The sequence below is a fragment of the Mustela nivalis genome (genome assembly GCF_964662115.1).
Source record: "Mustela nivalis genome assembly, chromosome: 12".
Lineage (NCBI taxonomy): Eukaryota > Metazoa > Chordata > Mammalia > Carnivora > Mustelidae > Mustela > Mustela nivalis.
Genome location: NC_139031.1, coordinates 56,313,713 through 56,328,048, shown reverse-complemented (window position 1 = coordinate 56,328,048; position 14,336 = coordinate 56,313,713). Strand labels below are relative to the sequence as shown.

Sequence of the window (14,336 nt, the reverse complement as noted above, 5' to 3'; positions counted from 1 at the left end):
ATTCTGATCTAATTTATAATATGAAGATAATAAAGTAATACATATGAAAATATAATAATTTAAAAATTTAATTTATACTTACTTTTGTTTCATGAAAACTAAGTATATTTAGTATTAGGAAATCTTTTAACAAAGATTAATGCTACATTAATAGATTAAATGATGAAAATGGCACATCCATCTCAAAATAAATAGATAACTATCTGATAAAATTCAATATCCACTAATAAATCAAAAATATATGGATAGTACTTTAATAACATTAATTTTTTCTATCATAAACCAATAAGAAGAACATACTTTAGAATAAAACATTGTTTAATTAGTATTAAATTTAATACATTAGTTAGGGTTCTCTAGAGAAACAGAACTATTAAAATATATATAAGTATATGTGAGAAGATTTATTACAAGAATTGACTCACGAGGTTATGGAGGCTGATAAGTCCCACAGTCTGCAGTCTGCAACCTGGAGAACCAGGAAAGCCAGAGATATAGCTTGGTTGAAGGATGAAAACCAGGTATAAGCAAATGATATAAGTCCTAGAGTCCAAAGACCCAAGAACCGGGAGCTCCAATGTCCAAGGGCTACAGAAGATGGGCATCCCAGCCCAATATGAGAAAGAGAAGTTAGCCTTCCTCTGCCTTTTTGTTCTCTTCACTCCTTCAATACATTGGATGCTTCAGCCTCGATTGCTGAGGGCAGATATTCTTTACTAAATCTTCGATTTAAATGCTAATTTTTTCCAGAACCACTGTCAGAGACACAACCAGAAAGAACATTTACCAGCTATCTAGGTTCCCATTAGACAGTCAAGTTGATACACATAATTAACCATCATAGTTAAAATTAAGATAAGGGTATTGATTATCACCACTATTACATAATTATTCCATAAATAGTCAACACATTAATAAATATATATATATGTATATATAAAAGAAAAGGATAAAACGAAAACCATTGGTAAATATATATAAAACACATTGTTGTAAATATGTGTGTAAATATATATTGGTAAATATATATATATTTATATATACATATACAAGGAAAGGATGACACAAAATTTTAATTTTTTGTAGATTATATGATAAATTCTCTAGAAAAGCAAAATAACTGTTGGATAAATTATTCAAAATTATAACAAATCCTAATAAGGGAGCCACTTGCAAAATAAATTACTTTCCTTTACCAACAGTATCCCATACAAAATAAATGTCCTATTTACAAAATCACTAAAAATATAGCATACCTATAAGGAAACTTTAAAAGTTATAGTTAATGTCCACATTAATATGATTATAAAACCTACTGAGGAACATTAAAAAGATTTTTAATGGGATATATATTACCGGATAATAAATTTTAAAATATTTTAAAATAGCAAGCTTTCCTAAATTAATGTGAAAATTCAATGCATTCCAAATGAAAGCAAACATTTCTGTCTCTTTGGTCCCAAATCAAACATGAATAAAGCTAAGAAAATTCTTTGAAATATAAACAGTGAGTGTGACCTGGTCCTACACAGCATTAAATTTTATTATAAAGTTAAAGAGATTAGAAACACTTGATATTGATGTGGAAAGAAACGTATCAATAGCACAAAAGAGGGAATCTAAAAATAGATGCAAATATGCATGGGAAATAATATATGTAAAAGTTGGCATTTCTACATAGTCTAGATCATTCACCAAGTAATGTTGAGCCAAATAGCTTATAATTTGAGGGGGGGGGGCAACCCTGGAAAATAAACTTGGACAGCTCTTTACTTGCACCAAAATAAATTCCAAATGGACTTCAAAGTGTTATGCATGTAAAAAACAACAAACATATTATAAGAAATCATTTATAAATACCTTTCATCTTTGAGGTAGAGAACCTTTTCTAAATATGTTGTAAAATTCAAAAGGCACAAAGCAAAAAGTTTAATAAATTTTAAAACATAAAAATTAAAAAATATATTAGGAAAAAAAGGAAAATCCTTAGTAGAGTATGATAGGCAAATGGGTAATAATTACAATAGAGAAAAAAAGTCCTATAAATCATAATGTAGGCAGAGATCAACATGAAAAATAATTTAGCAAACTTTCCCAAAATGACATTTCAAAGCCAAAGATATCCAATGACCTAACAACATATAATCATGTTCCTCACCTCAACAATACAAAAAATTATGAACACAAAGAGTGAAATATTATTACCATATGGTTGACAAATACTTTCAAATGATGAATAAGGCAACTTGGCAGTATTTACCAAAATTTCAGTTGTGCACATTTTTAAACCCCGAATTTCAATTCTAACTAACTATTTTTCACAAATACACAAGTGGCAAATATTTCTGTAAGAGGTTGATATGGAGTAACTTTCACAGTAGGAAAGATCTGAAAATAGCATTAGCAGTGCTCAAAAGGGGAGGAATTAAATAAGTTAACATATAAACTACATAATAATATGAAGCCATTAAAAATAAAATAGATATGCATGATATATTTTCAGGTAAAGTAAAGGACACTGCAGAATAAAACACAGAATAAGATCCTATTTATGACTGACAAGTAGGTTTTACACATTTTTAAAGATTTCATTTGTTTCTTTATTTGGAAGAGAGAGAAAGAGCCAGCAGGCAGGAGGAAGGGGGAGGAGCAGACGGAGAGGAACAAGCGGACTCCAGGCTGATCACAAAGCCCCACGCAGGCAAAGCAGTATGTAAATTAAGAACGCATGCCCACACTGAGATTTTTAGAAATGCACAGAGATGATAGTTGTGGATAGTGAGTGAGATCGGTGTGTGAGCAGCAGGAAGGGGAAGATAAAGGACAGTGGAGAGAACAGCAAAATTGCCTTTGAATTTGTAGTTCTGTATTGTTAGAAGTTCTTTGTTTTCTTTTGTTTTTGTTTTTTAACATTAGCCCATACTATTTGTATTATTATTATTATTATCATTATTTTTAAAGATTTTATTTATTTATTTATTTATTTGACAGAGAGAGAGACACACACAGTGAGAGAGGGAACGCAAGCAGGGGGAGTGGGAGAGGGAGAAGCAGGTCTCTGCCCAGCAGGGAGCCGGATGCAGGGAGTGGGGGTGGTGATCCCAGGACCCCGGGATCATGACCTAAGCTGAAGGCAGATGTTTAAGGACTGATCCACCCAGCCACCCCTATTTGTATTATTTTTTTTAAAGAAAAAGAAATTGTGCTAATGTCATGCTTTTATAGGAGTGATAAAATAGGCACCCTTTTGACAATTTTGTTGGCAATGTAAATTATTATGGCAGCATTGTAAATCTAATTATATACATACATATTTCTCTTTCTAGATATATACTATATATTATATATAAACCCAAGTATGCTAAACTGTTTATGAGAGAATACCCATGGGAGAACTGTTTCTAATAGTTAAAACCTGGAAAAACGTAAATATTTTATCAATAAGGAATTCGCTAAATGAATTATGACTTATTTATTAAGGGAATAGAGTGCAATATTAAAAATATTGGAGTATATGGGGTACCTGGTGGCTTAGTAAGTTAAGCCTTTGACTCCTGATTTTGGCTCAGGTCCTGATCTCCGGATTGTGAGATTCAGCCCCTTGCTGGGCTCCACACTAGGCATGGGACCTGCTAAGATTAAGATTCTTTCTCTCCCTCTCCCTCTGGGCCTCCCTCCCCCCACCATTATATATACATTATATATTTTATATTAATATATATTAATATAATATATAATAAATATAATATTAATATTATAGAATATATTAATTTATAGAATTTATATTAATATGAAAAATTTATAAAATTTATATTATATGTACTATATATTATATTATATGTACTATATTTTATATATTTATATTTTATATAAAATATATGATATATATATTCATATATGAAAATATATGAAATATATGAAAATATATATCATATATATGATATATATGAAAAATATATATCATATATTTTATATAACATATAAATATATATTTATACATAGTATATGTGTGTATATATATTATATTATAATTAATCATAATTAATATATTATATTAATATAATATATAATAAATATAATATTAATATTATAGAATATATTAATTTATAGAATTTATATTAATATGAAAAATTTATAAAATTTATATTATATGTACTATATATTATATTATATGTACTATATTTTATATATTTATATGTTATATAAAATATATGATATATATATCATATATATGATATGTGATATATATGAAAATATATATCATATATTTTATATAACATATAAATATATATTTATACATAGTATATGTGTATATATATATACACATGTATATATATATATACACACACAAATGCATACATGTTCCTATATGTTACATAAATATATTATAATTATTACATTATATATTAAAGATTTTATATTTTTAAATAAATGTATATATTTTATTTGTGTGTGTGTGTGTGTGTGTGTGTGTGTGAATGCATATCTCCATGTATTGGCAAAGAAAGTGGTCCATGAATGAGTAAGAAAAACTAAGAAGTTGTAGGACAGGACCTAAAAGTAATAATATTTTTTGCACAATAGTAATATGAATAGTTAATCTATATCCTGTTGGTGTGTACATGTAAAAAATCAGAAATAATATACATGAATCTTTTAATATATATATGTTATATATTAATATACATATGTAATCTTTGATATATTTTAAGGGTAAACTTAAAGAAATTCTCTAAATTTCTGCTCTCCTATTGATAAATGCTTTCAAATAATTATTTAGTACTTTTAATATTAGAAAAATAAGAACCTATTATTGATAATTCAAAACTACCTAAGTTTTTAGATGTCCTCACAATGTATTAATATAAAGCATGTCTGGCTGAAATTAAATATGCTGTCTTCTTTGCAAAAAGTCAAATGAAACTTAATCTATGTTACGTACCTATTAATTTGTGTCACTCTTATTAAAATACAAATATCCAAGAGCTCAAATCTTTCTTATTTCCAAAAATCACATCACTCATTCAGGTGATGTGAAAGGATAGGTACACTTCCATATTATTTTCACTGAAATTAGCTTAACTCTATGTAGACCTACATACTACAAACACTTTCATCTATGCCCATATCCTAAAACTGGTTATTTTTCCCTTAGTCAGTAACATAAATCTAGTGCTTAATGACGAGATTTTTGGGGTGTCTCGGTGGCTCAGTGGTTAAACATCTGCTTTGGGCTCAGGTCATGATCCCAGGAACCTGGGATTGAGTCCCACATTAGACTCCCTGCTTGGTGAGAGGCCTTCTCCCTCACCCCTACTTCCCTTGCTCGTGTTCCTTCTCTCCCTGTCTTTCTCCCTGTCAAACAAATAAACAAAATCTTTAAAAAGAAATGACAGGGTTTTCCATCCTCATTTTTTTGTGGTTATACTTAAGAACTTTTTCTTTTGCAGAAATCTGAGTGTAGAATAAGATGAGCCCCATCATTACTAATGAACCTTCCACTTATACATTACACATGCACTCTAAAACAATTAGAGTTTATATTCTCTTGTGAAAAACTTTATTTCCATAAGGTATTATGACATTGAAACTGAAATTCATGGAGATAATATTAAAAAAGACTTAGTTAGGTTTTTAGAAGATTTTATCTTATTTCAGACTTTGGTCATAATTTTCGGAGTTAAAGAAAAAATTAAATATAAAAATTTAGTTTAGTAAGGTACATTTTATATATTTCAAGTTTTTAGTAAGGTACTTTTTAAATATAAGAAATCAAAGTAATTATTAACTGAATCCAATACATTCAAGAAAATATATGATAAATATCTAATCTAGACTGGATTGAAAAGAGTCAATAAAAGTATGATTAACATGATTTTCTTTTTTTTTTTTTTAAGATTTTATTTACTTATTTGACAGAGACATGGTGAGAGAGAGAATACAAGCATGGGGAGTGAGAGAGGGAGAAGCAGGCTTCCCGTGAAGCAGGGAGCCTGACCCAGGGCTTGATCCCAGGATCCTTGGATCATGATCTGATCCAAAGGCAGACACTTAACCTACTGAGCCACCCAGGTGCCCCCACTGTGATTTTCTTAAAAATATATTGAATAAAAGACTACCTTAATGGTAATGTTAATTTTTTATGGTTTACTTTGGAGTTAATTTTGGAGATTTTCATTTCCTGTACATATATTTATGCAACTTAAAAAACTATAAATAATTTTCATTTTACATAAAGTAACAGGAAGGTAAAACTCTAAAAACTCAAAAACTCTAAAATTCAAGTTGATAATGGAAATAACACCAGGAAATAGATAGGTAGATAGAGAGATACATAGATACAGATAAACTGACACATACATACACATATTTGTTGGAGGCTCCATGTTATAAAGTCAGAGGTGGCAAGAAAGGATTACCATTCCTTACTTACTGCATTATATATATGTATACATATAACACATACATATACATAACACACACACACCCCTAATACTATATCTCCTGGACTCTACAAGCAGAACGTCACCTCACAACCACACTTACCCACACTCACCCTCACTTAGCAGTTTAAAGGCAAGGTTACTCCATCCTTTAGGGCTGTTTTTTAATTTTAAATCATTTCCTCTAGCTTTCCATGGTAAAGTATATTTTTTAATATTGTATATAAAAAATACTGAATGGCCTTATTAGCTGCAAGCTATAAATGCCACAAAACAGATTTGGTAATTGGAACACACCCAACATAAATGGTTACCAACAGTGAATGGGAAGGCATACGAAACAGGGCCGTAAAGCCACCACACAATATGAGGAAAATCATTAAACGATCTGGAAAAGCATCAAGATGGCTGGCTTCTTTGTAGTTCCAGCACAAAGACTGAGACTTATTTCTAAATATTTTCCCTGGTGGGGAATAACAGCTTGAAAATAATCCCAGATGTATTCATTTGTGTAACCATTTGCTTCTTGTAGCATATAGGCATGGAAAAATTATTGAAGGCTTCAATTCTGGACTTGTATTTTTTAAATGTCAGGCTTTTGAAAAATAGCACCATTTTTCTTTAAAACCATTCATTTACCTGGAATGTTGGCCAGCAGGCCTATAATATGGACTTGGTTTTGTTAAGATTGAAAAAATGCCCAATGGCAAAAAAGGAATGGGCAATTTTAGTGGATATAACTAAATCTGAACCCAAACTCAAATGAGCAAATGTCCAAGCAGGGTAAAAAACAATGTTTTTATCCCTTTAAGCTAGCCAAGGATTTCTAGATCCTGTTAAACACAAATTTAGAGAAAGAAAGTAATCTAGAAGGTTTTCTTTAAAGATACTGAAAGCAAAGTTTTTGAAATAAAGTTTAAGGTAGTCAACTTTATACTTGGGCATTTTGTTTCTCTTGAAAGTATCCTCTCATTTTGAGATTATTCTAGATATTGAGATAAGAAGTCCAAGAGCTAAATGTTATTTTAAAAATCAATTTCAAACACAGATGGATGAAAGAATTCACAGATCTTTGTTAATTGTTGGCCAATTCATTTAAACTCAACTTTTCAACGTTCTAAAAATATACATAATTCTGAAATTTAAAAATATATCTTTAAAGTATTGACAGTTTGGCCTCAGTTCTGCAAATTATATAAGTATTAATTCTGCTTTCTACATATGAGTATACATTACTTTTTTTTAAGTAGAGTTTCTTTTAAGTGTGGTCTCTATGTATGCCTGTGTGAGTATGTGTATAGAGAAAAAGAGAGTGAGATTATAAATAATTCAGTGTCCTTTTCCATACCCAACAGATTTTGTTTTAAACATCATTGGGATATGTCTAACTTTTTTGGTAGGCATTCCAGTGTTAAAATAAACATTGGGTGTTATTATTACTATTGTTATTAACTAGATTGCTGTTTAGAATGTGAAGGGGTGTGTTTGAATCCATCAACAATCTTACAAATATTTAATGAGCACCTACATTATGCCAGCCACAGTTCAGCAACTAAAGTTTCAACAGTGGCAGTGAACTTAGTACATCATTCCTCTGGAATGCTTCTTTGGAAAACTGAGTGACAATCATTTTCCTGATTATCAAAGGAAAACAACTGGAGAAACAAGTAGGAGAGTGTTTCTTCATTGACAGAACTCTGTTTTATAAACACTGCATCAATTTCATCATTCATGTAAAGGATTTTCCACCTGTGTAACTGTACCTTAGAAGAAAGGTCTTTGACTCAAGTGATCACTTGCTTGGAGACACACTCTGAGTGACATCATGATGACACCAGAAGGAACGGATTAGCTTAATTTCAAGTGAAAATAAGGAACTCAATCTAAACTATGTAAAACTCACCTCACTCTGATTTACTGCTCTTCCAGGCCATTGAAGCTGCAAATAAAATTTATGAGAGAAGAACAATAAATTAGGACTGGATAAAGCCATAATTTTAGACCTCAAGTTGCTTATACAGTTAGATTTTAGCACATAAAATTGGGAGCATAATACTAACAAGTTAATAAAATCAGCCAAGTGCTGACATGTAAAAACATTTTTTTTTAACAATTGGTTGGTCCAATCAGTTAGCCTTGTTGACAACTTGAAATTTTGAAAACCGACATTACTTATATTTGATGAACACTGCAAATGTAGAAAAGTTCATGTATGCATGCAATAGAAGTTCACTGGTCTTGGAATACATTTGGGGGGGTGGGGAAGTTGCCTTTAAAGTTAAAACTGTAAAATTACCACATAATAAAAGGCTGTGCTTTGAACACTAATTGCCCATGTATTTACTTATTTATTTATTTTTTTAAAACCCTCCTTTCCTATAATTACAGTGTTATGTATAAACTTCCTTCAGTTTTACTGAGGTGTTTTTTATATATTTTCAGTTCCACGGCTCTTTTCCATTTATTCTTGATTTTAATTTTACTAATATGCATTAGTATCAATCAGGCATCACGTCTACAAAGATCCCCACAGCGTTTTAATTGAGAGTAAATTGCCTTCAATAAATGGGGCCTCCTACTGGCCTAGAAAACTGGCCCACCCTAGTGGCTGGGCACAAATGCTCATTTGAAGAGTTAAACCAAGGCACGATAGCCCACTTTGTCAGCTGCCTAGAGGGACGTTGTCAAGTCTGGGACCCTGCTGCTTTATTCCTATAACTGTGTTTTAGAAACACCTCACAAGTGGAATTGTGGTTGCCTCATCCAGAAAATGTGGAAAGGATTAATGTGGCATGTAAAACAAATCACTCCTGAGCTCAGCTGAGAAAGTGGGTATTAAAAGCACTCCAGTCAAAAGAGCTTTAGTGAGAGGGTCACAGTGATATACAGTCCGCATATGTTGGGCTGGTAATGCTGCAGGGTGTTTGGAAATGGTAATGGTCCATGGGTGTAAAGTCTTTCAAGACCTCTTAAAGACACATGTGTTTCTTGAGCGTGTTCTCCAAACAAGGACCTGTTATGGGTTAGATTCACTGAAGCTTTTAAACTTTATTGATTGGTTTGTGGGATTCCAGGTTCACTCACTGCTTAAAAAAAAAAAAATCTGTTGATAAACACAGGCAAGAATCCCACTTTAATCTCAACCTTATGAATCAATAAACAATGTGGGATATTGCCTCCTCATCGATTACAGTACACACTGTTTATTTTTATCATGGAAGTGCTTGCTAGTTTTCAGAGTTCATGGGCAATAGATCTATGTTGTTCTTCTAAATCCAGGTGCTTTGTAGATTTATTTTGAGGGGGAAGAAAGGGGAGAGACCTGAAGATTTCTTGCTATTTGAAATATGAACCACGGCCTTAATAAAAACTTGTGGGTTTCAAGTTGAGAGAGAACAAATAAACCTGCTAAGTGTAATTTCATAAACTGGAACAATTTTCCTTGGTATTTCCAATTTAGGAAGGAATTCATTCGGATCTCACATTATAATGCAAATATATAATCATAGCCATAGTCCCATGAACTCTTAAATGCAATGCACTAGTTTTCTACATGGGAGTAAATGGTTTCTGCCTCTTCTCTGTTTGGCTTCTATTTGCACTCTTTTATAGGATGCTTCTATTTTTCTTTCCTGGAAAGTTATACCTCATCAATTTATTCACTTTTTCTAAATAAATTATCCCAAAGGATCATGACAAATCTTTGAAAAGATGAAAGCACAGGCAGAGGTTGCAATAAATAAGGAGGGAAGCATTTAAGTAGTTGTCTACATGTGGACTCAAAACAAGCATGCGTTCTTAGGGAAGACCTGGGAAAACATCAAGACAGGTTAGCAGGAAGCGTGAGCTAACTAACCTAAAAGTCTCATCAGTAAAGCTAAACAAATAAAAATATTATGCAAGGCTGGAAAAAGGGCGCTTTTTGGATTTGGGTTCAGTGCTCCTGAGTTTGACTCCAACTTACAACCATGACTGCAAATATTTTTCCACCAACTTCAAGCATGACATTATTTGTTACCTTTACTTTACTGCAGGCCTGGTAAAAGTCAAGATCAATAATTTCTCAAGAACATTTCCACTCTACACTGAAATTACAACCAGCCTAAGGGACACAGCAGTTATAATATTTCTTGCCATCTCTGTAAAACTCATAACGCATCACCATTGCCTTGTGTTTTAATTGAACTGTTTGGGCCCATTCACATCATTGCTCTCTAACTAACATATTTGGCCAGGAGGAAGGTGAGGAGCAAGAGTTCATGGTCATCATACTGAGTATGAAATGGTTACGGATAGAAACAAGAAAAAATGTTGCAATATAATAGCAAAAGGGTAATGGCACGTGACATTGTCACTATCGTTGTATTTTGGTAGGCAAGCACTGAATATGACTTTATAATTTTATAATTATATGATTTTATAATTTACTTTATGATATTATGACTGTGGTGACTTTAGAGTCAAAGAAACTACTAAAGTTGTTGCCCTCCATGTGCTTGGTTGTGGCTGAAAAGACACACATAACTTTACAAAGTGTTTTGCATATATGAGTCACTTTTGTACGCAGATTGCTTATAAAGCCTTTTGAGCTTCAAGTGCATTTATTCTATGGGAAGAGTTCTCATGATCTACAAGAGAGCATGAATCTGCAGTCATGTCTTCCCAATTTGCTTATAATTCCTCTTCCAGGGCATACGCTTCCACGGCATACCATGGAATGCCATAATGTATTTCTGCATTATATATAAATGGATGCAACTTTTATGCTTCCTATCAGAAACCACCAGTTACAAATAGAAAACAACTGAAAACTTCCTAAGTTTGGAGTTCTTCTAACGACTTTCTGAACAAGTTGAACATCCAGAAAATTAAGGTGCAATGCTTGTCCATTCCACATTATATGCAAAAGTAATTTCTTTTCGCATTGGAATGATGACAGGAAATGGATGATGCTGATGAAAATCTTTCTCCTGCTGTTAGGTGTGTTTCAGTCTGTATGTTTCAGTCATGTGACATTTTAACAGCTTTGAACTGAAAAGTGTTCTGGGCCTAAAATGATGGATTCTGAACTGTCTAACCAGCAATGAGTTGGGAACTCACTGACACTTGTCCCCTGTGCTCAGTGGTGCTGACTTTGAATGCTTCCCCAAACACACTAATTGGGGACCTGGACTATGTTGAGTTTTGCAGGTTTCCACATCACCCAGACAAACTGCATGTGAGGGCAGACTAACCCACACCAAGATGTGCTGCACACCTGTACAACAGATGACCAATTTTAAATGTGCAAAGAAAAACCTCCACAAAATAATATGATGTTTCCTTCACATGGCATACATACAATTCAGACAGCTAAGGGGCTAAAGCATGTGATTTAGCTGTAAGTTTTCATTGCTAAAGACATTTTATAGGGCTTAAATTTTATATAGTCCAGTATCAAGTAGTACTCCTAATTGCATGACTTCAAAGTAGACATGTGAGCCCTACTTTCATATTATTTTAGTGGCAAGCAGTCGCTGCCCTTCCAATTGTTCCTATGAGGTCCTATATTAACATTATTATTGGGGGATTTTATTTAACTTCAATTTTAGTGAAAACTATGCCTCCTTCTTTGAATGGGAGTTTGAACACTGAGATTAAATTGATAGAGAAAATCAAGTCTGAATCGGTTTATAGCCCAGAGGTACATTGTGAATCCCATAAAGCATTGTTGCAGGAACCTGGTTAGTGTTCTGTACACCTGCTTAATGTTTTTTTCATCATCACAAATGTCAAAGTGCTCAGTAAGTCACTGGGGTTTGAATGACAGCCATGCGCTAAGCAAGCAGTTATGTTTTTTCACTACCAAATTGGACCATAAATGATGAAAAAGAGGTCAAAAAGGAAGTATGGAACCATACAAATTTGAAAGGGGAAACTGCTAATAGCCATAAACCCGGGGCAATCAAAGGCTTGGCAAGTCATTGCAAATTACCTGCTCTGTGAATTACTGATCACACTGCATTATGATATAGAACTTTCTAACTCCTTTCATCTGTAGTAACAGGGCTTCTAATAGCTCACAGATCAAAAGCAAAACACTGCCAGTGGAATTTTGATACAAATACACCAAGGTTGTACAAGCATAATGCATATGAATAAAATGTTAATATGCATCCAATATTGCATCTGGTCCAATTATTTAATTACAAACCAAACTCACTGACATAATACTTACAGAAAGAGATGGCTGGAAAGATAGGCTGAATTTAAAAGGAAGATGAAATTTTGCACGATACTTTCACTGGGGATTAATGTAGGTTGGTATGCTTTAAGCAAGATCTTGGCAATCTTTCAGATGCAAGATGTCAAGTTCCTAAATCCTTTTCTTCTAGCTCAAGACTCAGACATGTGGGAGTCAAGGGTACTCAAAATTGCCCCTCCATATATTTTTCCTATTAGGGAAAATATCTGTATCAATAAGTTTCTTTTGAAAAGATGTGAAATGCCCAGAAGGTGTGAAATCTGTTGGTCATTGGGAAGCCATTCTAATCAGACTGCTTTCCTCCTGCCCCCTTGCTAGAGATCATGGGTACTGAGTACATGGACTTTTTAATACTAGAAAAATAAGTCCAGGGAAAAGCACAAACAAACAAAAACTCTAGATCGTGAGACAATTTATAGCAAAGATTTGGCTGAAATACTGCTGAGTTAGATTTTGCACTGATGCAAAAATACACCTAGTGCCTGGGTGGTGGTGCAGGGATAGAAGCAGATAAGATAGAGAGCTGAAAAAGAGAGGTGCTCAGTTACCCTCAGATTCTTTATACTTGATAGTAACTGATACGCTTGAAAGTGAATATCATTTCCTTGTTGGTTCTTATATCTATGTTCTTTTATAACCCACAGTAATTCTTTGGTAAAAAGAGTTTATTTTTCTTTTGTAAGAATTATTCATCAACTATGCTACTCCTTCTCATGTTGAAAATACAGTGATAAGAGAGATAGCATTCTTACCTTTATAGGAAATACATATAAGTAAGCACATTCACATAAAGAAAAGGCAGATTGTGATAGTGCTATAAAGAATACAAACAAAAGGCTGAAAGGATTTCTGAATAAGAGTGCTATTGAGGTAGGACGATCAGGAAAGACTCTCCAATGAAGTAATATAAAGTTTGGGATATGATTAATATAAAAAACAAAAACCTAGGCCATTAAAGAATTAGGTAGATGGAGAAGATATGACTGATGAAAAGAAAAACATACATGAAAGTCCAAAGGTGTGCAGAGCTGAAAGTGGATGTTAAGAAGTAGGAAACACACAATATGGCTGAACCACAGTAAGCAGGGAACAAAACATACAATGATGAGAGCCTATGAAACAAGACTTTGAGTCATAGTAAGGAGAAGAGAAGCACATCGTAATTGGGTATTCTGGGGAGAATACTGGATCTGTGAGAAAGAACTGAAGCAAGAAGACCAGCTAGGTCAGCGCTAAGTTGCTCAAGTGAAGGCTGACAGTGGTTCAGTTAGAGTAGTATCTGTAGAGGTGAACAGAAATGAAAGCAATGTGACTCACACCCACCATGTCCCCAGAGAAATCCCTGCAAGGCTCTCAGCCTACTTGTCCTTGTGAAATAGCAGCCCAACCTTCTGGTTAGAGTGTTTCAGTCAATGACTTTCTACCCTCAACTCTCTAGTCAGAAAAGCTAGTTCTCCCACCAGCATTTCCATGGTGGGGAAAGTATATAAACTGGTGGAGTACAAAGTGTGTGCTTGTAATGTGTGTATGTTTTCTAACTGTTTAATGTGTGTATGTTTTCTAACTGTTTTAATGAAGTACAGAACTCAGGGACACGTATGAATTACTTATGCAATGTCTGTTTTTAAAGTGGTTTCAAATCTTTGTGG

The 14,336-nt window shown here is 33.0% G+C and overlaps 1 long non-coding RNA gene across 1 annotated transcript in view; it reads right to left on the bottom strand.

Moving 5' to 3' along the window:
* Positions 1-403: 403 nt before the first annotated feature.
* The window catches only part of LOC309844634, a 57,775-nt gene continuing 43,842 nt past the window's right edge, over positions 404-14,336 (bottom strand). The window contains exons 6-7 of the long non-coding RNA XR_014300795.1: positions 8,347-8,382; positions 404-755 (exon numbers count right to left, since the gene is read on the bottom strand). This is a non-coding gene — a long non-coding RNA (uncharacterized lncRNA). The remainder of the gene's footprint in view (positions 756-8,346; positions 8,383-14,336) is intronic.